Here is a 25,407-nt window from a genome sequence, read left to right as displayed (position 1 = left end):
AAATGGCATCCTGACACATGTTCAGTCAGTTCACAATAGCCAAGTTCAGTGCCATTGACCTGGTTCAAAGGACACGACAGCCCATCAGGGTTAATTAACCCTTGAGAGGTCATGGCATGTGTCTTCACTCATTTTGACTATGTAACCGCCAACCTGGAGGTTGCCATGGCTTCTCGTGTTATGCCAACCCAGTCTGGGGGAGTATTCGAGAGTTAAATGACCTTGCATCATCCTAGGCTGTGGGTTAATTAACCCATAATGGCTGTTGTGCTATTCAAAGTGGATCACTGTGTTCTGGAAGTGGACTAAAGTCCAGGAAAGCTTATGCCATACTAAATTTGTTAGCCTTTAAGGTGCCACAAGACTCTTCATTGGGCCCATTCAGAAGACACCTAAAACCATGGCTTTAACCATGGTGATTAAACCAGAAAGCCAGGCCGTGTTCAGAAGACACCTTAAACCATGACTTTTTGCTTTATTCACCATGGTTAAAGCCATGGTTTAAGATGTCTTCTGAACACAGCCTGGCTTTCTGGCTGAACCACCATGGTTAAAGCTGTGATTTAAGGTGTCTTCTGAACTGGGCATAGTTTCTGTAACTAGTTGGTTTCACTGCATGAAACTGACATGAATTCATTGTGTTCTACACAAACTCTGGAGTATATTGAAGAATCACAGATAGACTGTGCAAACCATTCTAGGCCTGCACATATTCTAAGGCTTCTGCAGCCTTCACAATATAAAGGGGTAGCGATATTGTAGCAGGTGAAGTCAGGGAGGCTGAATAAAGAGTTGCCTTGTCTGCTATGAGATCTCCAATGTGCTGAGAACACTAGGCCTTGAGGTAGAGGAAGTTCATGGCTAGGAAATGATCGGGAGCAGGATCAGAACCCACATAAATAAGTCGATTCTGGGCACATTTCAGAAATATTCCTGCCCCAATCTGAAGCTGGAGTTTTGGCCTCGATTCTGGTTGGGATGAATTTCCATCCATTTCCATGTTAAGTTAAAAATCTGCTGATTTTTCACAATGCAAAAGGGTCCTCCTTGGATGTTGCCTAGTTCAGACCTAATGCTGAATAAAAGTGTTGATGGGCTTATAGCAACTCATTATAGCTGCAAACCAGACTCTCATTAATTTATTGGGCATCAATTGCTGGTTATGAAATAATTTCTCTAGACATTGCAGAATAGCCCAGTTTGTATTCAGACAGCCCTGAGTTAATCTTTAAGCCATATAAGCATTTATTTATTTATTTACTTACTTATTACATTTATATACCGCCCCATAGCCGAAGCTCTCTGGGCAGTTTACAAAAGTTAAAAACAGTGAACATTAAAAAGTATACAAAACATCAAAAACATAAACAGTATAAAAACAACGGTATCCATTTAAAAACAACAGTTCTGGGGTCCGTTAAAAACAAGCACACTTAGCATTGTTAAATGCTGTTAAATGCCTGGGAGAAGAGAAAAGTCTTGACCTGGCGCTGAAAAGATAACAATATTGGTGGCAGGCGAGCCTCATTAGGGAGATCATTCCATAATTGGGGGGCTACCACTGAAAAGGCCCTCTCCCCTTGTTGCCATCCCCCTAGCGTCCCTCAGAGTAGACACTCGGAGGAGGACTTAGATGTTGAGCGCAGTGTACGGGTAGGTTCATATCGGGAGAAGCATTCCGTCAGGTATCGTGGCCCCAAGCCATGCTTAGAACACCAAGGGAAGGGGGACACCACCAAAATTGAAAAGTATGCTCTCCAGATCACATCATTTCAGTAGTGATAATATCATATCTTATTTTGTCTTATAATCTTTTGGAGAGTGATTAAAAACCATTTTCAATAATTTTTTGCATTTGCATTTTCCCCTTATAACAGTTTTATTAAAATACATAAAACAGTGATGAAAATTTGTATTTTTTCCCTGCTGCCCTAGTTATAAGTAAGCAATTGGCTTATATTGGTTGCTGCTATTTAGTGTTAAATAAATATAATAATAAAACAGTTTATATTTAATATAGCTGTGTGTTCTGGCGTGGGGGATGGCTTTGAAGCAAACTGAGTTTTTAATGTCTTATTTCACCTTCAGCCCTTATTGAGTCTTAATGTCTTGCCGGCTAAGCAATGGAAGGGCCAAGAGGGCACCATGATTGGGCTGTGCTTAGGGCATCAGCTGGCCTTAATCCTGCCCTGTATTCAGTAATAACAATCTCGAAGGCTTTTCATTATTTTTCCTATGAGCAAAACATTATTTTGGCTGCAGATTTTTAACTTTTTTCTAAAACAGATCTAAATTGTGGAGCAGAAGTAGCACTCCGTCATATTGTAACTTAGGGTGACCATATGAAAAGGAGGACAGGGCTCCTGTATCTTTAACAGTTGCATAGAGAAGGGAATTTCAGCAGGTGTCATTTGTATATATGGAGAACCTGGTGAAATTCCCTCCTCATTACAACTGTTAAAGGTGCAGGAGCTATACTAGAGTGACCAGGTTTAAAAGAGGGCAGGGCACCTGCAGCTTTAACTGCTGTGATGAAGAGGGAATTTCAGCAGGTTCCCCATATGTACAAATGACACCTGCTGAAATTTCCTTTTCAACACAACTGTTAAAGGTACAGGAGCCCTGTCCTCCTTTTCATATGGTCACCCTATGCAACTGTTACTCTTGTTGCTTTGTTGCCACACACTTGATGTACAGTTAGATTCTACTGATAGCTATAACTTTTGAGAAGCAAGGCTTTTTGTAAATTTGAATACACATTTCTGCCTTTATGGTTCTTTACCTTTAAACTGGACTTGGCCTTCAAATAGAGGACACCTTCAAGAGGTCTGTCCCTGAGTAGAGTAATCATGCAAAGCAGTTATCCATTGGGAAGGGAGATATTTTTTGAAGAGGGTTTTGTGCACATGGCCCCATCTGCTTGAATCAGAAGGGGGAACTTCATGTTTATGCGTGCAGTTGCTCACCCAGTTAGAGATACGTATTTGGAAGCTTGCTTCTGTGAGTGTATTGCCCTCAACCAGGGTAATAGGAATCTCCCAATATAATTATGCGTCTGGCATTTAGATGTGTATGTGTTATATAAGTGTCTGGGAAGGTTTATTCACAGCTTAAATTTATCACAGCTTGTTTATTCTTCACATACATTTGAACTTAAATAAATCTCATGTATAAAAGAATTATATAAAGACACACAAAATATGTGCCCCATATGTGGTATGTGATAGATATACATTCATGTGGAAAAGGTAAATAGGAACAGCTTATTATTATCTCGCATTGAAGACAAAGTACTTTTTTGGTTCTGTTTAATATCCTTGCCTCAATGTAATTCTTTCGGTCTAAAAATAAGTCTACCTCTTCCAACACTATTTTGTTCCATCTCTTCATCCTCTAACTGATTTTGTGCATTCCTGTAGCACAAACCAAATTGATAGCTGTTTTAAGGAAGTGGCAGCCACTATCCTAACACATTGTTAAATATTAGGAGGTTTTTGTTTTGTTTTTTGTAAACAATGATAGCCCTAAAGCCAGCTGATCTTAGCCACTTGTAAGCATCTGGATATCCCAGATTCCTACAGAAAGCTTCGCCAAAGCCTCAGATGGCAGTTCTCAGTGGGAACTGCCACCACTAATGCTTCATGCATCCTGCTTGTTGGATACTGAGCTAGAAGCCCCACACAGGCCAACTATGCAAAGAGAAAATCTAGGGAAATGTATGAGACTCGCATCCATTCCTTCACCAACTCAAAGGAAAAGGCTAGAGTGTTTGGAGGAGAAGGAAAGCAAGCACAGTGGAGCTACTGCCTTTCCCCCCAGGGTTTATGAAGAGAAATGCCCTCACTCAGGTCTCTGAAATCCAGTGTAGTGTAGCGGTTAGAGTGTTGGACTAGCATGGGGGAGACCCAGGTTCAAATCCCCACTTGATCCTGAAACTCACTGGGTGACATATAGGGCCAGTAATTGGCTCTCAGCCTAACCTTCCACTCAGGACTGCTGTAAGAATAGAAGCTGAGAGGAATATTATGTTGTCTCAAGCTCCTTTCAGGAGATAAATGTAATAATATCATGAAGTAAACTCTGTGTGAGACTGAGAACATGTAGGATGAATGTGTCAAGGACACAAGATAAGGTATCCTCAAAAGTATTATTATTTCTCATTTCTGTAACACATGACAGTGTATAAAGTAATTTGCAAACCTTTATATCTTATTTATCCTCCCAATAATCCTGGTTAAAGGGAGTGGTTTCCCAAAGCTGCTAGTATACCATACAGATGACCCCAAATTCTCATTAGCCACGGATCTATACCATGTAATGATATTCTATAGCCCAAAGCCTTCTGAGTGAAAGACCTACTCCTTTTCTCTAGTTGCACTCAGCAGAGCCTTGCCTGAAACTGCTAGTAAAACAAATTCTTAACTGTGTTGTGTATTTTACATTTTGCCAAATAAAATGAGCCAACCCTGGGGGGTTTTCTCCATGGGGTATTCCCAACAGGATACAGACAGTCTATTTATAGTTTTGATGTATTAAGCACTATGCCAGTGTTCCTAAAACTCTCTGATCTTTTTTGAAAATGCAGCAGAATATCTGAACCCTTGGAGACTAAAAATACTGGATAAGATCCAGCAAAATTTATGCACTTTTTGAAAATTCCTATTGTCAAGCACATGTTTAACCCTTCCATTGAAGTCAGTAGGACTTAAATGGTACAATCCTGTGCATTAGTTCAATGGGACTTGCTCACTGATAAGTGTGTGTAGGACTGTAACCAATATCAATTAAATTTGCCTAGATTTTACTCTATAACTAGAGCACTTTGTCCCCTTAAAACTATGCCAATGGTACAGTTCCTATTGCCCTTAATTCGATAGAAAGTCCAGAGTAGTTTCAGTAATATTAGAGAATTTATGGAAGAAGAAAATGGACATGTAATATGACTTTTTGCATTTTGTATTTGGGCAACAGGAATCAAATACAGTGAGGATAATTCTGATATTAATGTTGTGTTAAATGTCTCTCAATAAAAGTTTAGACCTACATTTTATTAAGATGCCATATCCATATTTTGCATCAAATTCATTTGAAATAAACCAGTATTAGAAATCAAACTTCAGCCACTTCAGGGATAACCAATACATCTAAACAAACTTTATAAAAGTTATATGTGTGTGTGTGTGCGTGCGTGCGCGTGCTTAGAGCATGTTCATGACAATGTTACTAATTGAATCCCATTGAGCCAAATAGACTTTACTTCCATGTTAGCATACTTAGGATTGGAGTCTTCCTGAGTTTTACACACAAAACAATTTCTTTGGCTGTTATTGTGTCCATGACCCTTAACTTTTCACCACAATTTCTTTCACATGTAATGAAATAAAAGCTAGAGCCACAGTAGAGGAATGCTCTATTGAACTCTTATTGAATTCAGTAGAACTTCCCTCTAGTCAATATGTAACTTAGGGTACAGTCCTATGCACATTTAGATAGTTATACATCTGAAAATTCACAGCATTCCCCAGCCAGTTGTAGGACATAATTCTGTCAAAATATGCATAGGATTGCTCCCTTAGAAAGCATGGTTTGAAAGCCAGCAACCTATTGAACTCCATAGTAGAGCCAGTGTGGTGTAGTGGCTGAAGTGTTGGACTGGGAGTCGGGAGATCCATGTTCTAGTCCCCACTCGGCCTTGGAAACCCACTGGATGACTTTGGGCCAGTCACAGACTCTCAGCCCAATCTACCTCACAGGATTGTTGTTGTGAGGATAAAATGGAGAGGAGGAGGATTATGTATGCTGCCTTAAGTTCCTTGGAGGAAAAAAGGCAGGATATAAATTCAGTAATAAATAAATATAAATAAATATAATAGGAAATTCCAATTGATTTTAATGGCTATTGGTTGAACATTAAATTTCACTTCAAAAAGTTATCTCCCAAAATTCTTACTTCATGAGAAATGTATCTTTATATCTTGACAAACTGCTAATTCGTATCAAGATATGTTGCATATATATTCATATCATACATGCAATATAAATCACTATAGTTGACGCTTGGCCATTTTTTCCCCTTCCCCCAAATTGTATTTTCAATTATCTCTATCTTTAATGCTCAGGAAATAAGAACTATCGTACCATGTTAACTGCCATTTCTGATATTTGCCGCTGACCTCTAAAATGTTAAAAGTTAGTAGCAAATTCATGGACATTCTGACATTTATTATAACATTATCATTCTTTGCACCTTGAGACTTTATTGAAACAGATGAGTCCTTGCACTTCTTGGTGGACCCCATGTACAGGCCTAAGGAGCATTCAGAGCTGCTATAGGGCTTGTGGCTGAGTGACATTAATGTTTAAGCATCTTTTGTGTTAACCAGCACCTTCTTGTAAAGGTTGCTATGATTTTAATTATAACACCACATTTATTTAGGTATTTATATATTTATTATAGTGTATAAGAGAGCAATCCTACAATTCCCCAAAGTCCTACAACTCCCTAAATCCTCCCTAAATGCTGGGAATTTTAGGGCATTTTTCTGTCTAAACATGCATAGGATTAATTGTGCCCTAAACTACACCACATCAAAAGATATTGGCACAGTGAACAACAAATTAAAATACAAAAGACATTCAATAAAAGTGCAGGACATCAATAAAACAGTGGCTGGGATTTAGTCTAGTTGGGAAATGTTTGCCTGAAAACTCCTCAGCAAACACTGAAAAGGAAGTAGCATAAGTGCATGCCTGATCTCTGTTGGGAGGGTATTCCATTGGGTTGGAGGCAGCACACTAAAGGCCCTTCTCCTGGTGGTTTCCAGGTGGATCTCTGACTCATGCAGGACCACCAGAAATGCCTATTCAAAAGATCTCAGTGATTGGGCAGGATGATAAGGGAGAAGGCATGTCCTCAAGTATCAAAGTGCTAAGTAGTTCAGGGCTTAATAGGTAGGGTGACCATATGAAAAGGAGGACAGGGCTCCTGTATCTTTAACAGTTGTACTGAAAAAGACATTTCAGCAGGTATCATTTGTATATATGAGGAATCTGGTGAAATTTCCTCTTCATCACAGCAGTTAAAGCTGCAGGTGCCCTGCCCTCTTTTAAATCTGGTCACTCTACTATAGCTCCTGCCCTTTAACTGTTGTGATGAAGAGAGAATTTCACCAGGTTCTCCATATATACAAATGACCCCTGCTGAAATTCCCTTTTCTATGCAACTGTAAAAGATACAGGAGCCCTGTCCTCCTTTTCGTATAGTCACCCTATTAATAGGCTAATACTGCAACCATGAACCTGGTTCCATTAGGACATGTGCTTCTCTGATTGCCTAGACCTCAGAAGTTATGTAGAAAGCCTCCCCCTTGATCATTGCCCAAACAGCAGCTCTGCCTCATGCTGCCCAGCTGCAAACCCAGTGGCTGCCATGAATGTTCCCACGACACTCACATACAAGCTGTCAGCTTCTGTGAATCAGTCCACTGACGTCCAATGCACTCTTGATTAAGCTCTTCATCTATAAGTTCTTGAGTACAAGTGGCACAATTTTTGTTTCTGCAGTTTCCCCTCCTCATTCTAAGTCTTGACAAGGGCAAGACACTGAGAACAAACAGTGCTAGACATTTAGTCTCTCACATGTAGCTGCTCCTGTGGTTCAACTTTTGACAAATACAAAGCTCTCTTTCAAAAAGCCATGGAGGAAGCCAGCAATTTTAATTCTGAAATGAAAAGAAAAGGACGCTCGTTTTTATTGGGAATTCAAACAGAAACAAACAGCTTTTTTGAAAGACCTCTAAGATTTTATACCAATTTGCTTCTGCTGTCAGTTATTACAGCTTAGTAGAATTATGAACACAGTCTGAAAGCTTAGTTTATTTCTGTAAATATTTCTTTATCTGTTTGCTGTGTTCAATTTATTAAGTACTTGTGTGCTTAAATACATAAATACCAGCACCAATACTTGACACAGTACAAATTCCTTTTAGTAGAACTAATTTATGCCTACATGGCATTTTAGCATCAACAGGGATTCGGCTGGGGTTTATTCTTTGCTTGCAAAAAAGAGTTTACTCAAAAGGTGCCATTACTATTTTATTGTGAAAAATAGGTATGTCTCAGAAAGGTGCTACAGGTACCCTGCAGATTCTTTGGGTGGCAAAGATAAGACCCTCAATGGACTGCATTGGCCTTGGGAACAAGGGAAATTATGTACACCTCATATCCAATGACCGATACTATGGATAAAAGACCAGACAACAAATCATTGAAACTGATAAAGCAAGAGTAGTAATACAAAAGAAACTAGTTTTTTCTACCACTTCATCCCTAGCATGTTCCTAAAATTATACTGTTCTTTATCAGTTATCACTCCTTCCTCTCCACCAAAGGTTATTATAGTTATGTCTCTGTGTGTGTATATTATGAGCACATGAGTATGTGTTATAATATATTGTTATGGGGCAGACTTTTGGATTCAGTGATCTCTCAGTGGTCTGTTCTAGGAGTATTCTAAGATGGCAGGAAAATTTGGCCGAAGCCTATCATCTCACCATATACATCCTATTGTTAAGTAAACAAAGGTGATGACTTGTGTAGAGATTACCTTTAACAAAAGCTAGAGAAAGGTAGAAACTTAATCTAAAAGAGCACATGTCTAAAAGCAAACTAAAGTTTTTATGGAAGGGCAAAGGTATAAACATAAAAGCATAAATTAAACACATGCAAGGTTTTACAAGATAGTCAAAGGTTCAGTCGTGTTTTGCCATGTTTGGCTTCTTCAGAAAAGCAACATCATATCTGTAAGAACTGAAAAACATACGTAATACAAAATGATATCCAATGTGAAGTTACATAGTTACTTGAAAATAGCATCTGATAAGGCTCAAACATTTTCTGTTAGGACTCACTGCCACATGAAATGTTCACGAAGTCACAAATTGCTGTTCAGGTCAGCACTACCTATTATCACTCTCTAAATATTCAGAGTATCCTCATCATTCTATACCTGACTTCCCCAACCTGGTGACTTCCAGACATCACTCCCAGCCAGCATGGTGATGTGTGCTGGTGATCATAGGAATTGCAGGCCAACACGTCTGGATGGTACCAGGTTGGGCAAAGCTGCCCTATACAGTCATTCTCCAGATGTACCATTGGTGATCCCACCCCCTGATGGGATCACCAGCACTTATTACTCCTGTGGATGTTGGCGTGGATATCTGCATAAGGAGACATCCATAGGTTTTCCCTTCGTAGTTATCCATGTCAATTCATAGATATCTGGGGACATGGGCAATCCCATGTGGGATGTCAAGAGCAGGGCAAGCAGTGTGGTCCCACTGATCCCTTCTCCACACAGAGGTTCTATATGTGGAGAATGATTGAACAGGACTTCATGCAGGCTGGGGATGCCTACAATTCCCATCAGCCCTAGCAAGCACACTGAGGCCTTAGCTAGACCTAAGGATTATCCCAGGCAAATGGAGGGGTCGTCCCTGCCTGCTGCCGGTTTCCCCTGTGTGTCATTTGGATGTACAGGGATCATCCCGGGACGATTCCGGGATATAGGCCTGGTCTAGCCATGGCCTCAATGTGCGTGATAATGAGAGTTATAGGGCAAAACATCTGGAGGGCTACAAGTTCTCACCCCTGATGTAGGCATTTAAGAGCGATATACAATTCCACTTCATTTGCGAATTAAGTTGAATTTTCACTGATGTCTTTTCTTTTCTTTTTCAAAGTAGCAGGAACAGCTGGAGTTTAAGAGGAGCTCTCACAAGTCTTTTGGGTGCTTTTGTAAAGCTTATTTTAGAAACTTAAACTACTTGTTGGACAGGAACCACTCATTGCTTTGGGGAGCTTTGCAGAAAGTGATATACATGCTGGCTTACAAGGCAAAAATGTTCTGCTTTTTCCTCTTCACTTCCCATTTTCTACCAAAATGTAGCATCCTACTTTGCATGAATTATAATTGTGTAGTGTCTGTCTGTGGCAACGTTTAATCTCTGGAGAGATAAATTCAAAGGCATTGAATTTGTGGATTGCCTGACCTCAAACCTAAATGCACTTCTGTGAGAGTAAGTTCCACTAAAATCAATAGGGCTTGCTTCCAAGTAAATGCATTTAGGCCAGGCTGTGCTGTAAGTGGAATAAGCTAATATTGCTAAAAAAGAAAGAAAAAAGCTTTAAACACTAGAAGTGTAATTTTATACCCCAATATGAAACACATTTCCTCAAAAATAAACTCCATGGAAATCAACAAGATTTACTTTTGAGTAAATATTTAGTGAATGGCATCATTATTATTACTTTGAAGCCAATGATTTTCACCTCTTTGGAAAAATATTACTTGTTAACCGCCAGGTCGCTTTCAAACCTGTTTGTGGAATTGAGAACCAAGGGTGATTTGCATGAGCTGCTTGGGGTGATGGGAAGAAAGAATGTTTACAGTAAATATATAAAAGAGCTCTTTCTAAGCTGAAGCTTGGTTTAATTGAAGAATTTTGTCAAATTTGATCAGAGAAGTTCAAGGATTGCCCAGTTCCCTTACTCCCAAGTTTCAAGAGTTTTTTGAGCTGTGCCCTGTTGCCTAGCTCACTGCATGGTTCCTTGGAGCCTTAAAAATCAACTTTAGGGAACTTTTGCATAGCTGAGAGCTGTGACTAGCTTCCAGGACCGGGTCTAAAAGCAAAGGAAGACATTTGATTTTCATGCCGTTTGCTTAGCTATTTGAAGAAAAGGTTCTTCCTTCATCAATCACACACATATGAAGACAAATGTCAACATTCATGAAAATTCAGACCTGATTTCTAGATGTTGCAAGCTGGTGCTCTGCAGGTTTAAAGTCAAGGTATATTCAGACAATTAAAAAAAATGTGTAGGCAAGGAAAACTCCTGTTGAACATTTGAAGAATGATTGGGTGCAAATCCTCTCTATTATTATGGCCTATCTTTATGGAGTATCTCTCAGCCTGCTAGAATACTTCGGGGGATGGTGAGGATCCTACTATTGCTAGATTCTTTCACTGACATAAGCAGAAGTGAATAAAGGGGGGGGGGGGGAAACAGTACTGGGAGTGATCAAGATTGAACACTCTGGATTTCCTGTTCTCAACCAAGATGAAAATCAGGAAAAAGGGAGTCAAACAGGAAAAAGAGAGTTAGAGTGGTGCAGTGGTTTGAGTGTTGGACTGAAAGATCTGTGTTCTAGTCTCCACTGAGCCCTGGGGCTCACTGGGTGATTTTGGGCCAGTCACAGATTCTCAGCCTCACCTCCATCACAGGATTGTTGTGAGGCTTGAATTGAGAGGAGGAGGACTATGAAAGCTTCCTCGAGTTCCTTGCAAGAGGAAAAGAGGCGGGATATAAATGTATGGTGACCATATTTTGGAAACCAAAAAGGATGACAACATGGTCAGCCCCCAAGGGGGCATGTCCAGCACCAAGGGGGCGTTCCTACCCAAACATAGCCTTGGTCACATGTCTGATTTTACGGCACCCATTTAAGACAAATCTGTTCTACATAACATCTTAATGTTAAAATCACTGACATAAAGAACAAGTGAGAGATTCAATGTATCTGAAATGAACTCACTCACTCCTACTTTTGTAGGTTTTGCTGTGCTTTGAAGCTTTTGCTATACTCTGTGTGTTACATTCTCCCCTTCCCTCAAATATCTTTTCTGACTGTATCTTCACTCATTGCAAGCTGCTGTTGTTGTTAACAGGGTTTGCTACTGGCCAGCCGAATGGCTGGCTTTTTTTAATTTCAGTTTTTTTTAAAAAAAGCTTGTGTATAATTGTAACAAGTTTCTCTACTCCAACATTAAGGTGGGTGTTGTGGCAGTGAACACTACTTTGCCCATTCACCCTTCTCACTTATATACATTAGCTTCTCAAGGCTTGTGTGTTGGCACCACTTCACACATCCAGACTTTGAACTCCTGTCTACTTCCTGCACGAACATGCGACTCTGAGACCCTCTTCCTAATGCCCTGCGTTTCATGCCAGCACCATGGGGCTAAGTTACAATAGATGTCTCTGGGTTGTCTGTGCAGCCTCTGTTGTCTCTCACTCTAAGGCCACAGCTAGACCTAAGGTTTATTCTGGGATCATCCAGGGTTCGCCCCTGCCTGAGCACTGGATCCCCTGTGTGTCACCTAGATGAACAGGTTTGACCCCTGGATGATACAGGGATAAACCTTAGGTCTAGCTATGGCCTAAGTCATTGCAGACAAACCAAAGCCTCCAGCCTCAAACAATCTCTCTCTCTCTCTCTCTCTCTCTCTCTCTCTCTCTCTCTCTCTCTCTCTCTCTCTCTCTCTCTCCCCCAAAGTCTCCCAATGGTCCAGCTAGGCTGCACACTTGTGGCTTGGGATATTTATTGCAGGTTATTGCTTGGTCATGTCTGGTGACTCTTACATCATTATTATTATTATTATTATTATTATTATTATTATTATTATTATTCCCACCTTTTGCCCAATACTTAAAAAACCTCTGCCACCAGCCGCCTCCACCTCCTCTCCTCCTGCACAACTTTGATGCACTCTTAAAACACTCTGCGTGGCAAGCCAGGCTCAGGGCCAAGCTACAGGTGCATCTGGGTTGCCTTCAGCCTCTCTCTGCCTTATGCCAGCCTGCCAACAGTTCCAGCCTCAAATAATCCCCCACCCCACCCCTCTCTCTCTGCCAAAGTCTCCCAATGCTCCAGCCAGGCTGTGCACTTGTACCCTGTGGCTGGGGGTAGGGCAGTAGCTTATAGCTTGGTTGCATCCGGTGACTCTTGTTTTTTTAAAAAAACTCCACCCCCAGCCGCCTCTACCTGCACCAAAACTGGACTCTGAGACACTCTTAAAAAGGCTCTGTGTTGTACAGCAGAGTCTCAGGGCTCAGCTATAGCCATCTCTGAGTTGTGGCTTCAGTCTAACTCTGTCTCTAAGAGATATGCCAGCCAGCCAAAGCCACAAATCTATCTATTTCTCTCTGGTATGCACTTCAAATGTTCTGCATTGCATCCCAGCAGTGCAGTCAGAGCCTAGCTCACAAGTGTACAAAGCGAAGTGGAAGGGAAGAGGTAGCGAAGCAAAGCAATAATATGCCAGGTTCCAACATTCGCAGCAACAGGACATCCACAAAGAAGAGAGCCTCTCTCTCGACTGGCACCTTACTGTTGGTTGTGAGAGTTTTTATTTATTATTTATTTATTTATTACATTTTTATACTGCCCAATAGCCGAAGCTCTCTGGGCGGTTCACTTTAGAGTTTTAACTCTAAAGAAAACTCTTTAACTCTTAGAGAAAAACTTTAGAGTTTTTCTGTAAAGATGACCCTTCATCGCCCATGATGTGGATTTGAGAAAAAGGCCTCTGGCTCATTCTGTTTTGCCCTGTGGGCTGCTTTGACTGACCTCTCCTTTCCCACATTTTGATTTGTGGATGCCTTGACTCTGCTGAGCTCCAGGTACCCGACTGCACACCAAATCTGCAACAGGAAAGGTGCCCTGCTTGCCCAGGACTTCTTACCTAAAGACTGGAGATCCCCTTAATGCCAAGGGCTGACACCCCAAAGAGGAGGTTTGACAACTTGAGTTTGAAGGATATGGCTCCAGCAATTTTTAAAAACAATAATTTTAAAACTTTGAACTTTAAAAAAAAATCCTTTAAAAAATGGATGAACATAGATGATTCAAACTTGGCATGGCTAAATCTCTCCTTAAGAGCTATCATGGTGCCAACTTTCAGCCCTTTATCTTTAAAAATGTCATTTTTAAAAAAAAAATAATTTTAAATCCTCAAATTTTTAACAAATCCTAAAAATCAATGGATGAACGGATCTTTTTCAAATTTGGTATGGTTAAAGCTCTACCTGAAAGCTATCATGGTGCCAAGTTTCATCACTTTATCTTTAAAAATGACGATTTTAAAAATAATTTTAAAACCTCAATTTTTAAAAAAATCCTAAAAAATCAATGGATGAACGGATCTGTTTCAAATTTGGTATGACTAAAGCTCTAGCTAAGAGCCACCATCGTGCCAAGTTTCATGTATTTATCTTTAAAAATGATGGAATTATGAGCATTTTTGTTAATTCCCATTAGAGCGGCTCTTTAGCTAGGGAAGACTGGAAAACCCGGATATCCCCTTCTCCTCCCAGATTTGTTGCCAAAAACCCGGACAGATCCGGTCATATGGTCACCCTAATAAATGGCCTAAAATTTCCATCTATTCAGCATAGTCAATGTTGAGGGTTGATGGGAGTTGTAGGCAAAAATATCTAGAGGGACACAAGTTGCCCACCCTTGGTGTAGACAACACTGAGGCAGAGAGACAAGTGGTCTGACTTGGTAGAAGGCAGCTTCCTATGTTCCTAAGCTAAGGGGGTTATTTAATTAATAGCTACAGCTGTCATGATAATCTTCTATTCACTTCCAGAAATGATTACAATTGCTTTACTTCAGCATGATTTCATATAGCACAATTAGTGACCCTGACTCCACACCAGATTGGTAAATTCTAGTATTAATTTATTTCTAATCTTTAAAAGTCTACTCTTGTTATTTTTATTTGATTTTGGTTAGGGTTCTTTCTTTTTTAAATTACATTGTTTCAAAGCCTCTTGGCCTTGTGGCAGTCAGATTTCAAATTGTTGACTTGAAATGTGAAGCTTGGATTTTGCCTGACATGTTAATTAATTAGAACACCTGCAGGAAAAGATAATCAATGAAGTGAGATTAATTGGTAGGTTGATTGAGCTAGAAACGCCAACACTGCTAATCTCCTGGGAGAGGCGGAGAGAGCAAACTAGTTCCAGATCTGAAGTAATCTTTACCTATTGGGTAACTTTGGACTTTTAGTTCATTAGTAATTTTCAGCTGGTGAACTGAAAAGTAAAAACCTGGGGTCATTATTTCATATAAAATAAATAAATAGCTCCAGTTTAGTATGGCTTGAGAGCATGCCTTCACAATTGAGGTGAACATCTTGTGGTCTCTGTGTTGTCCAAGCCACATGGAGACATGGGCACAAGGAAAGGTATATCATGTGTTCTGTTAATAAAATGCCTTCATATATAATGCCAGCAGAAAACAATTGTGAAGCCTTATTTGGCTCCAATGATCTCCAGAAGCATATTAATATGTGATGGAAGAAAACCCAACAACATGCACAGAAAATAATCCATAGCCCATGACTTTAGACAAAGAAAAATTAAGTCTATTTATGGAACTTCATGTTTGGGAACTGGAGGCTTAAAATGTAGATCATCCCCCTATGTGGTTAATGCTAGCACGTATATAGTCACAGGGAGTCATTTGTTTTAATGTTAATTTATATGCTGCAATCTCTGCTTCCAAAATGGTACCTAAATGGATGCCCAATCGTTATAAAACCTACAATGCTACCAATTACTTTTAAATATATACAGTCCTCATAAAATGGAGGTAACACAGTTGAATTAAAATACTGCCCCCCCCCCAAGCAACCAAATGGATGTGCCCCACGAGCTCAATCTAGAGCAGGGGTGGGCATCCTGGTACCCTACAGATGTTTTAGCCTTCAGGTTGGCAGGGTGAATCCTCTGCATCAGATGGTGGAGAAGGAGGAATAATTCTGTGTTGTTTCATTCATGTTCTATATATACCCTTTGAAGATGGCTTAGTAAAAAGCAAGAGGCTGAAACATATTGGACTTTTCAGCAGTAAATTTGTTTATAGCATCCTGAGATTCTCTCTTCGTGTTCATCTTGGATGGTCACCTGCCTACCATAATCGAGTATGTATCTGTGGAGATGGTAACATTGAAACCATTGCCCATGTGCTGCTATTTTGCTCTTTGTACAGAAATACTTGTGAAGAGTTAATAACCCCCTTATTATCACCTTATCCAGGGGGTTCAACTGATTATTATGTGAACTTTCTTCTTGAGGATTGCAACAGGATAGTTACAGCAAAAACTGTGAATTTTTTAGCAATTGCTACTAAAATGAGGGCTGCAATTGCACCCTGAGTTTTAAATTATATAATTTTAGCCTTAACTGTATTTAATGTTTTATTTGCTTGGAGATACTGAGTTTGATATGTTAAGGTCTTTGTTTTTTCTTGAACTCAGGACATTTATTGTCTGTTTTATGCCTTATGTTCAGTTAATTGTTCTAAATTGCAATGGCCAATGGCTTGGTGCAAATAAAATTTGATTGATTGACATAGGGATGGTCACCTGCCTTGCACTGCAGTAGGAGAGAGACCAGTAGGGCTCTCCAGAGCAGTCGCCACACTCCCTCAGGCTTGCTTTGAAGATTCTCTCAGAGCAAACTATTGGGTGGGTGCCTCTCAGAAGCTCTCTGAAGGGTCCTTCCTCAGAACCAGGCATCGTGGGCATTGCCCCTGGAGAGCACACAAGCCTAGGGCTCGTATAATGCAGTGACTTATTCTATTGTACAAGCTCTAGGTCCCTTATACTTGTGCCAAGTGCTTTTTCAGTGTATGTTGAAGTTTAGGTCAGAGCCAGAAATTTGTAGGGAAGTCTGTTTTCCCCTTGGAAAGAAATTCGACTGATATAGGTCAGATTACAATGTACAGTATTGTGTTGGAATACTTAGAAAGCAAGGCTCTCTTTTATATGAATTATTGCAGTTATAGAAATAGCTTTCTGTTTCTGATGGTGCTGTTCAGTGATTGGAAGAGGAGCAATTTCTTTCAGCAGCAGAGGTACTTGTGTTTGCAAACTGAAATTCATCTTGCTTTTGTTGTTTTTCATAGCACCCTGTCAAGTGCACATAGTGTTTTAGAAAAGTAAGCAAAGCATATTCCTTTTAAAACCACAACATAATTCATTTTAAAGAGCAAAGAAAATAACAAGGAAGGAAAAGGGGGGAATTTTACCAGTCATCTACTCTGAAATATTCTTGGCATCTTCACAAAGAAGATTTGGGGGAAATGTAGGGTGTGATCCAGCAGAAACAAAGCTGGTTTAAAACTTAGCAATTTCAATTGCACAGAGTTAAGTGGATACTTTAATTGTACCCTTGAAATCATTAGTTATTAAGAGCTTGATGTTGACTGGAATATGGTGGTATCTGGCAGCTCAAGTTGCTGCCTTTCATTAAAAATAGATCAATGGGGGGGGGAATGGTGAGGTAATTGCTAAACACAGAAAAAAATCATAGGGATCTAAGAGATCCAGTCTTAACTACACAAAAATATGTTCCATCGATTTCAGTGGCATTTACTTCAGGTAAGTGTGCTTAAATCTGGAGCCTATTTTTATTATATTTATTTGTATCCTGCTTTTTGCCCAATGCTGGGCCTTTTATTTTTTATAAAAGTATTGTGTTAGTCATCTAAATGTCATTACTAATTTGATTTTAAATATTTTATTATACTTTTTAGAAACCCTATAATATTCATGTCACAAAAAACGTAAATATTTATTAATTACATTTCTATTCCGCACTTTCTTATAACAGCCCTGTGAGGTAGATTGTTAAACTGAGAGGATAGTAACTTGCAGAAGTCTGGGCCTACTCCGTCTGCAGGGCAAGCCCTTCCATGAGGTGGGGTGAATCCCCAACCTTAGGTGACAGATCCTGATCAGTGGCAGATCCCATGTTCCCTGGGCTGCCACCACCACCAGAAGTACTGAATGCCCTGTCTGGCACTCCAGAAAGCCAGGTTGGCACAACTCGCTGGAGCACCACACACCTAATGCCTTGCTTTGACATTCCATCATAGTATGTAGTCTCTCTGGGAAGCCCACCAGACACTCAGAAGAGGGAGGGACAAAACAGTTCTCCAGAGAGCTCAGCCTCCCTGTGGGGGGTCCTTCTTCAGAATGAACCACTGGTGTGGAGGTGACCCTCAAGATTGCCTGTGCTACTATGGCACAGGCATTCTCCAGGGCCACCACACCATCATCCTTGCTCTGAGGAAGAACCCTCACAGCGAGGCAAGGAGGAAGAGGCCTGTGGCATGCTGCCATGGGGGTGTGTGAAGGGAGAGACGGTCACACTGCCACCATCATTATTGTTGTGGTAGCCACCACCATTGCCACCCCTGTCACCTCAGGTAACAGGAAGATTTGCACCAGCCCTGCCATGTTTGTCCAATGTTGGATGTAACATTTATGAAATTGGATATTTTCCATTCTCAGTGTTAACTACATTTTTGTAAGAAAGCACAGGCTCTTTGCCAAATTGGTACATAATGATTTTGATTAGTGGTATCATATTCTAGGCTTATACAGAATTTCAAAGATACACTTTCTCATGATTTCATGAGAAGTAGAGTTAAACTGAAATCCTATACACGCTTTCCTGCAATTAAGCCCCAATGAACAGAGTAGGATTTATTTCTGTGTAGACATGGTGGGTTTCAGTCTCCTCTTGAAATTAACAATATGTCTCCCAATAGGCACAGGGAATTCAGACAAAAGCCAGTTATTGACAGAGATCCATTTCTAGTTGGGCTGCACTGAATAATTTAGTAATTTCATACTTTGCGTAAAAAACTAAAAATAAAGGGTGGATTTCAGACAACACAGATTTGACAAGAAGTGTTTATTCATTTTCTTAAAATTCCAAATGTATGTTAAATCTTGTTTGGCACCATTTATGTCAGTTTTGACCTTTACTGTAACTCTTTTTAGGAATTCTAACCCTCTGGATCTTCTAGGGTTCTAAATCATGTGGAGATCCTATTCAATTAGAGCAGTCTCTCTACCTGTGGATGTTCATCTTCCAAGTCGTGGAGGGTGATGAGGACAGGAATGGAATAGGGTGGATGAGCTAGTCCTAATCCACACTCTCCCTCATATGGTTATACCTGAGGGGGAATTAGAATGCCTGAAAGGGGATTAAGTTTCCAATACTTCCCACAAATGACAATCTCTATCATGAGAGATATTACTTTGAGATTTATGGCTATGGTTTGCTTCAGCCCTCAATATAAAAACTACAATCTATCTCTGTTGTTCATTACGAGGAGAGATTTCAGTGTAAGTTTTCAGAGCTTCAGATGTTAAACAAAACACTCCCACCTAAACACTTTTCGAAATGTGTATGCAAATTTGAGAAGGGTGTGAGCATTTCTGACAGAGCCTTAATTTCTTGTGATCAATTAATGCTACAATATAATTGTAGCATTCCCTAAAAAGAAGTGAAAGCTGTAACTGTCTTGTACTAGCTCTATATATTGCGTCTGTTTTATAGACGCAAAACTGCTGTAAAATGTATCAGTACAAACTGTGACACTTCGTTTTCTCATTCCAAGAGAAAAACCTATTGGCTAGGAAATAAACTACCATGCCCAAGTAATGCTCAACCCATTCATTTCAAATGCTCAACAACAACACACTATCCTCCAGCGTGGTTTCATTTAGGAAAGCTGCCATAAGGATCAGGAATAGCTTTCCGACTAGAAATTGGTATATATTGCTTTAAGCTTTCACCACAGAGCTGGCCGTTTATCTTTCCGATAATCATCTTGTGTTAAGTTGGACACCTTGCTGTAACTTTTTGCTACATGATAGACCAGGCCGTGATGAATAATTTACAATGATGGGAGCATTCTTCATCCAGTGAAGTCTTTATCAGCTGCAGTTGGGTTTCAAAGTTTGTTATTAACTTGGTGTCAAATCTTCATTCCATGATAACTTGGCAACATTTTATCATTAACATTAATGGAGTCGGGATTTCCTCTTTGAAGAAGATGCTATTTCTCTGGGCAGAAATTCTGTATCTTGGTTAACATGATATGTCTAAGAAATGTAGGAATGGCTCAGGAAGTATAGCTATTAATCTATTTTAGACAACTTGGCAGTTACCGCTGCTCGCATACTAAGGATCTAAGGATGAAATTTAGCTCTACTTTCAGTATGTAGCATGAAGCTACCTTCATTTTATTCTTCTTACCCAAAAAGCATATGGGGGCTCGATCCAGATTGGAACTGCAGTACATGGGGAAGGGAAGTATAATCTTTTCTCCCCAATGGCCCCCGTGAATCTCCTCCCACACAGCATTTAGGGATAGTGAAAAGCCCCCACAGCTGGGGGTGGGGATCGTAGCTGGGGTATTCTGTTCTCTCCTTGCAGCAGGAGAGAGATATTAGAGTTGGACCAGTGAAATCAAATGGTGAAGCTCATGCTGAACATTTCTGTACTTTCTGAAGCAGGCTTTGGGCAAAATTAAAAGTTCCACAACTCATGTGTAGCAGAGCTCTGTGTGATTGGATGATTTACTTCAGTGTAAGTGCACACAATCCAAATTTGGATCAGGACCATTTCACTCTGGGAAGAGAGATTTGAGCTTTCGCCTTTCTCATTTTTGTCCTGAAATTCCTCCCCACTCCTGTGTAGAAGGGGGTTAAAAAAGAAAAAAACACACATCTCCATTGGAATCTTAGCCCTGCTACGCATGATTTGAAGAATGTTTACTCTGAATGCATAAAAAAGTAAATTCTATAAATATGTATCAGATTTTGCACTAAATTATAAAATAATCAATTTGATAAATGTATTTAATCATTAATTAAAATTGGAAGAGGATTTGGGAGTGAAAAATGCTTCAGTTTTGGAGTTAATTCAATGAGATATGTTCTATTCTATTCTTTGGGCGGTGTGTTTGACAGAGTTGCTGTGCAGAGCTTTTGCAAATGCAAGCCTTGTCATTCACTTCAAGGGTATAGAGCAGCACTATGCATGCATCCCTTTCAGAGCTACTATAGGTAGTAATTATGCAAATGAGCTATGAACTGGGGAAAGCCTACCATAACAATCCTATGTACCTCAGAGTAAACCCCGTTGATCTCGATTGGGCTTACTTCTGAGTAGACATGTATAAGATTGTGCTGTCAGTGACTTTCGATAAGCAAGAGCAAAAAGTCCTCGGGCCTAATGATAGTTTATGTGAAAGCCTTATGGGTTACATTCAGTGGTGCCATTCTACTATGCCAAAATTCCACCACTTGCAGGAATTTTGTTTTCATTCGTATGCAAGTGTCAGATCTCATACTTTGATTCTGCATGTGCAAGCTCTTGCACCTTTCATAACTCATTACATCAGGCGTTTGCTGCGCTAGTGGTTCTGCTAGGAGAAGACACAACCACTAGTGTAGCCTTCTCCAACATTATGCCCACCAGATGTGTTGGACTGAACAGAGGGGTGGTATTGAGGTTAGTGTCAAACAAAATAAGACTGCATCAACTTCTGAATTGATTTGCAGTGCCAAAGTATCTCATCCAGAGATACTGAAGAAGAACTATGAAAATGACCCTTTGTACAGAAACATTACCATTTCTTCTGAACGGTGTTTAATTCCTGTGTTAATGTATCCCAATATCCTCATTGCCATTTATATACTGGCAGTGATCTCCTCAAATAATTTTCTGCAATAAATACAAAATTGCCCTGCTCTGAAGAGCCCATGACTGTTTTATGTTTGCTCTTTCTTTCTCCATCTTTAAAATTAATATTTTATTGGACTTTTACACCGAAGTACTCACTAGTACATGTACAAAATAAGCTGGCAATTATACAATGCATAATAGATTCCAAAAAGAAGTACTATCAAGACCCATGAGAAGGCATTTCCCCAAAACTTTTAAAAACACAGTCTATATGGAGTGTGAAGACTCACACGCTCCATTTCGGTGATTAAAATTTAATGGTGAAGCAGCAAAAAGATCACACAATAATTATCTTAACCACTGCCCTCATGCTTGGATGCTTCTTGGAGTCTGATCCGGCTGGACAACTTATGCCTTTGTGAGCATGACAGAAGCATGATTGTTATCATATCTGCATTCACACTGGTATGACTGAGCCAGGAGTTCCATCTGTTGAAATCTGAAATGGGATGTAGGCTGAGTCAAAGCAGAAGGACATGATATATGACTGAATGGCAACAGTTAGTTCTGAGAGCTATGAGAAAGATTTTCACCAAGAGATATGAAAGATTTGAAGAGGTGGGTTTTTCTGTAGAATCGAGAAGAATGATCAGACCTTCTAAAATATTGATACAGCACCAAGAGAACTCAAGGCCAGACAATTTGCAATCCTTGTTGCTTCTAGAGGGAAAATCAACCACCAGCAGTCATTATATGATTTATACCTTTGTTGTAATTATTTTGCGTCATCCTAGTGCAATTGCTTTGTGCAGTGTTGAGTTTGCTTGACGCCTTTATTTCAGTGGCACTGGAAATTATATGCTAAATATGAGAATACTACTTCATCAGAGTGGAGGAATCTCTGGACCATATTTAAGGAATTTAACTGTTCTATATACTGGATCTCAAAAATGTTTACTATCAAAGCCCTCTAAGACAAAAAGAGAAAGAAGAAATGGTTTGAATGTGCCATATCTATTGAGCACAGAAGCTGGGACTGATCATGTAAAATTATTATTATTATTATTATTATTATTATTATTATTATTATTATTATTGAAAAGTAGACTTTCTACAAAACACATATGAATAGACTGGTCCTGCCCAATGTGCTCATATTCCAAGTTGTTGTTGCTGCTGCTGCTGCTGTTATATAAATTAATTTTAACTTTGCTGGTTTAAATTTATATTTTAAATTTGTATTTCTGCACTGCTGCTGATTTTATCCTGGTTGTGTTTTTATATTGTATTTTATATCATGGTTTTATACTGTTGTTTTATACTTTGAATGGTTTTAATTTTTGTGAACTGCCCAGGAAGCTTTGACTATTGGGCGGTATAAAAATGCAATAAATAAATTTTTATCCCGCCATTTGCCCAATGCTGGGCCTCAGGGCAGCATTGCAAAATTAAAACATAAACAGTTAAAAACTATAAATAGAAATTTACAAAAGTTTAAAAATATATTAAATACATTCCAATATTAAAACATTAAAACATTTAAAATACATGACAGTTTTAAAAGTTCTAGGCATAGATAGATGGAGGTCCAGATTAGACAATAAATAACTTTTTAAAAAAGAAGAAGCTAAAACCAAAATGGTGGGGAGATAGAAAATATATGGCTCTGATATAAATAAATCTGCAGACTACATAGACACACACACAGAAAGAGAATCAAATATAACATGGGTGTTGACCTCTTTCAGTCCAATGGCTGAATTCTATTTCAGAGAAGCTCCCAGTGGTGGGCGGGACTGAAGGCAAAGGAGGTGGAGCCAAAAAGACCAGCATATTTTAGCTTAAAGCTCTTACTGCCAGTAAAAAAAAGTCTTAGGAAAACCATTTCAATGTTTTAGAATGGGAGGAAACCTGCACAAAACCTGGAAAACTGCTAAATAGGTGAATCAGGAAAAGGAAACATGGCCATATGGTGAGCCAGATTTAGCTCCAAAGACCGGAGGTTCCCAACCCCTGAATTAACCCCTGAATATTTTATGGTAAGGAATTTCATAAATAAGGATAAGAGAAAAAGGAGGATGATATTAAATAGAGGGAGGGGTACAGTGACCCTGAGCAGGGCCTGGAGGGCAAGAAGAAGAAAGAGAAAAGAAGGAACAGCTAACTAGGATAGAAGGAGAAAAATAGACAGGCAGGTATGAAGAGCCAGAGGTGTGCTGAGGTTCAGGCCAGCTATGCTGCAAGGTTGCATTTCTGGATCTGCCAAGCTTGCCAAGATCCAGCAGATTACAGGCATTGCAAGGGTCAGAAGGTATTCATGTGAGGAGGCATTTTCCCAATCCATCTGAGCCAGAGTTGGGCAGAGTCTGAGGGGACATTGGCTCTCTGCTCTGTGACCAGGCAGGGACTAGATGAGGAAGCAGGGTGAATTAACCACTGCCTGTTTCTGGATCCAAACAAATATGTTTTTTTGTCTGCTGCCTTGGCGTGATGTATGTGCCATGGAACCCTCTGAGGTGAAGTTGGCCCCACCAGCCCTATGGCAATATGGGTGGCAGGGTGTGTGTGTATATATATTAAACCTTAAATAATATAAGCTATAAAAACCAGAGGAATGCAAAGACTAAGGAGGACAATATAGAACATCAAAGATACAGAGTTATCACTAGGATTCAGGAAGCAATCCTGTGTTGCTGTGTGTGCAACTCAGAGTGATGCACCATTTTGATGGGGCTTGCATCAGAGCTAGGCATGAAGCATGTCTTTATTAAAGGCATATAGGCGTTTTGTGACAAAATAAGGCTGACTCACTGCAAATTTATCTCATGAATCATACCCACTGAATTAGAGTGAATCATATGGAAAAGTACTTACCAATTACTACAGTGTGCATATAACTGTTTGCTAAGCCAATGAGCCATATCATCCGGCCGAGTGGTAGGAGACCCCCTACTTGTCCAGCTTTCAAATTGAGAGATGATTTTTGTCACCACATGGCAGGACAGTATGAGCTTACCAAGTGGTTACATGAACACCATGATAACCGATGACTTGGTAAATGGTCAGCTATATTTACTTCAAGGCTCTGGAGCTCAGCAGTATGTTATTGTTGTTTCTTTCAGAGAGAAGAGATTTTCAGTGTTTACTTGTCTTTCAGATCAGACGTACTACAAAAAAAAAGTTATGTGTTTACACTGCTGTGCATATGCTTAAAGAGCAGCAATGGGAAATCACTGTGTTGTGATCACTGTATTCACTGGGAGTGGGACAGGAATTCTGAAAAAAAAATAATTAGACCTTTCCTTGAGTTCAACTTTCTTTTATTTTTTTTATTATTATTGCATTTATATCCCACCTTTTTTTCTCCAAGGAAACCAAGGCAGCATACATAATTCTCTTACTCTCCATTTTATCCTCACAACAGCAACCCTGTGAGGTAGGCTGGGCTGAGAGTCTGTGACTGGCCCAAACTCACCCAGTGGGTTTCCATGGCTGAGTGGGGACTAGAACCTGGATTAACAGGTTCCTACCTCACTCCACCCCATCCTGCCAGATCCTCACATCACAACTTCTCTTATAAATTGTAATATATGTGTTGGATTCATTTATTTATTTTTTGCTTTCTGTGTCTGTTGTTTAGCAACCATCTTCTCTAAGATTAGTTTTCATTCCTTGTCTCAATCCCATATAGCAAGCAAATCCCTCTGAACCCAATTGTGCTGTATCTTCTTTGTATTTTTAGTGCGGTATTATCCTCAGATTACGTTATTCTAATCAAAATGTGTGGCATTTCCCTATTTGAACCCACCACTTGCTGTTTGGAGTCATTGTTTTATTTCTCCACTGAATAATAAAGTATCTAAGAAAAGAATTACTTCCCTCGCTCGATCTGTCTGCTCTCACCTCTGTTTGATAGCCCTTTAAAAGATTGTTACAAAAGTGTGTTGTTGTTGTTGTTGTTGTTTTAAAAAGTATGACACTGCTTCTTACTAGGAAAAGGACTTTTGCATGCTGAAGTGTGGTTTGAGAATCAGTTCTGGTCCAGGTATTAACTCTTGCCATCAG

The 25,407-nt window shown here is 39.7% G+C and overlaps 1 protein-coding gene across 1 annotated transcript in view; it reads left to right on the top strand.

The window, feature by feature from the left end:
- GALNT18 (polypeptide N-acetylgalactosaminyltransferase 18) overlaps positions 1-25,407 on the top strand; it is a 349,029-nt gene that overhangs the window by 300,236 nt on the left and 23,386 nt on the right. The gene's annotated exons all lie outside the window — the stretch shown is intronic.

The sequence above is a fragment of the Elgaria multicarinata genome, chromosome 2 (genome assembly GCF_023053635.1).
Source record: "Elgaria multicarinata webbii isolate HBS135686 ecotype San Diego chromosome 2, rElgMul1.1.pri, whole genome shotgun sequence".
Classification (NCBI taxonomy): Eukaryota; Metazoa; Chordata; class Lepidosauria; order Squamata; family Anguidae; genus Elgaria; species Elgaria multicarinata.
Note: the sequence above shows the minus strand (reverse complement) of the source record. Positions and strands in the feature narration are given on the sequence as shown.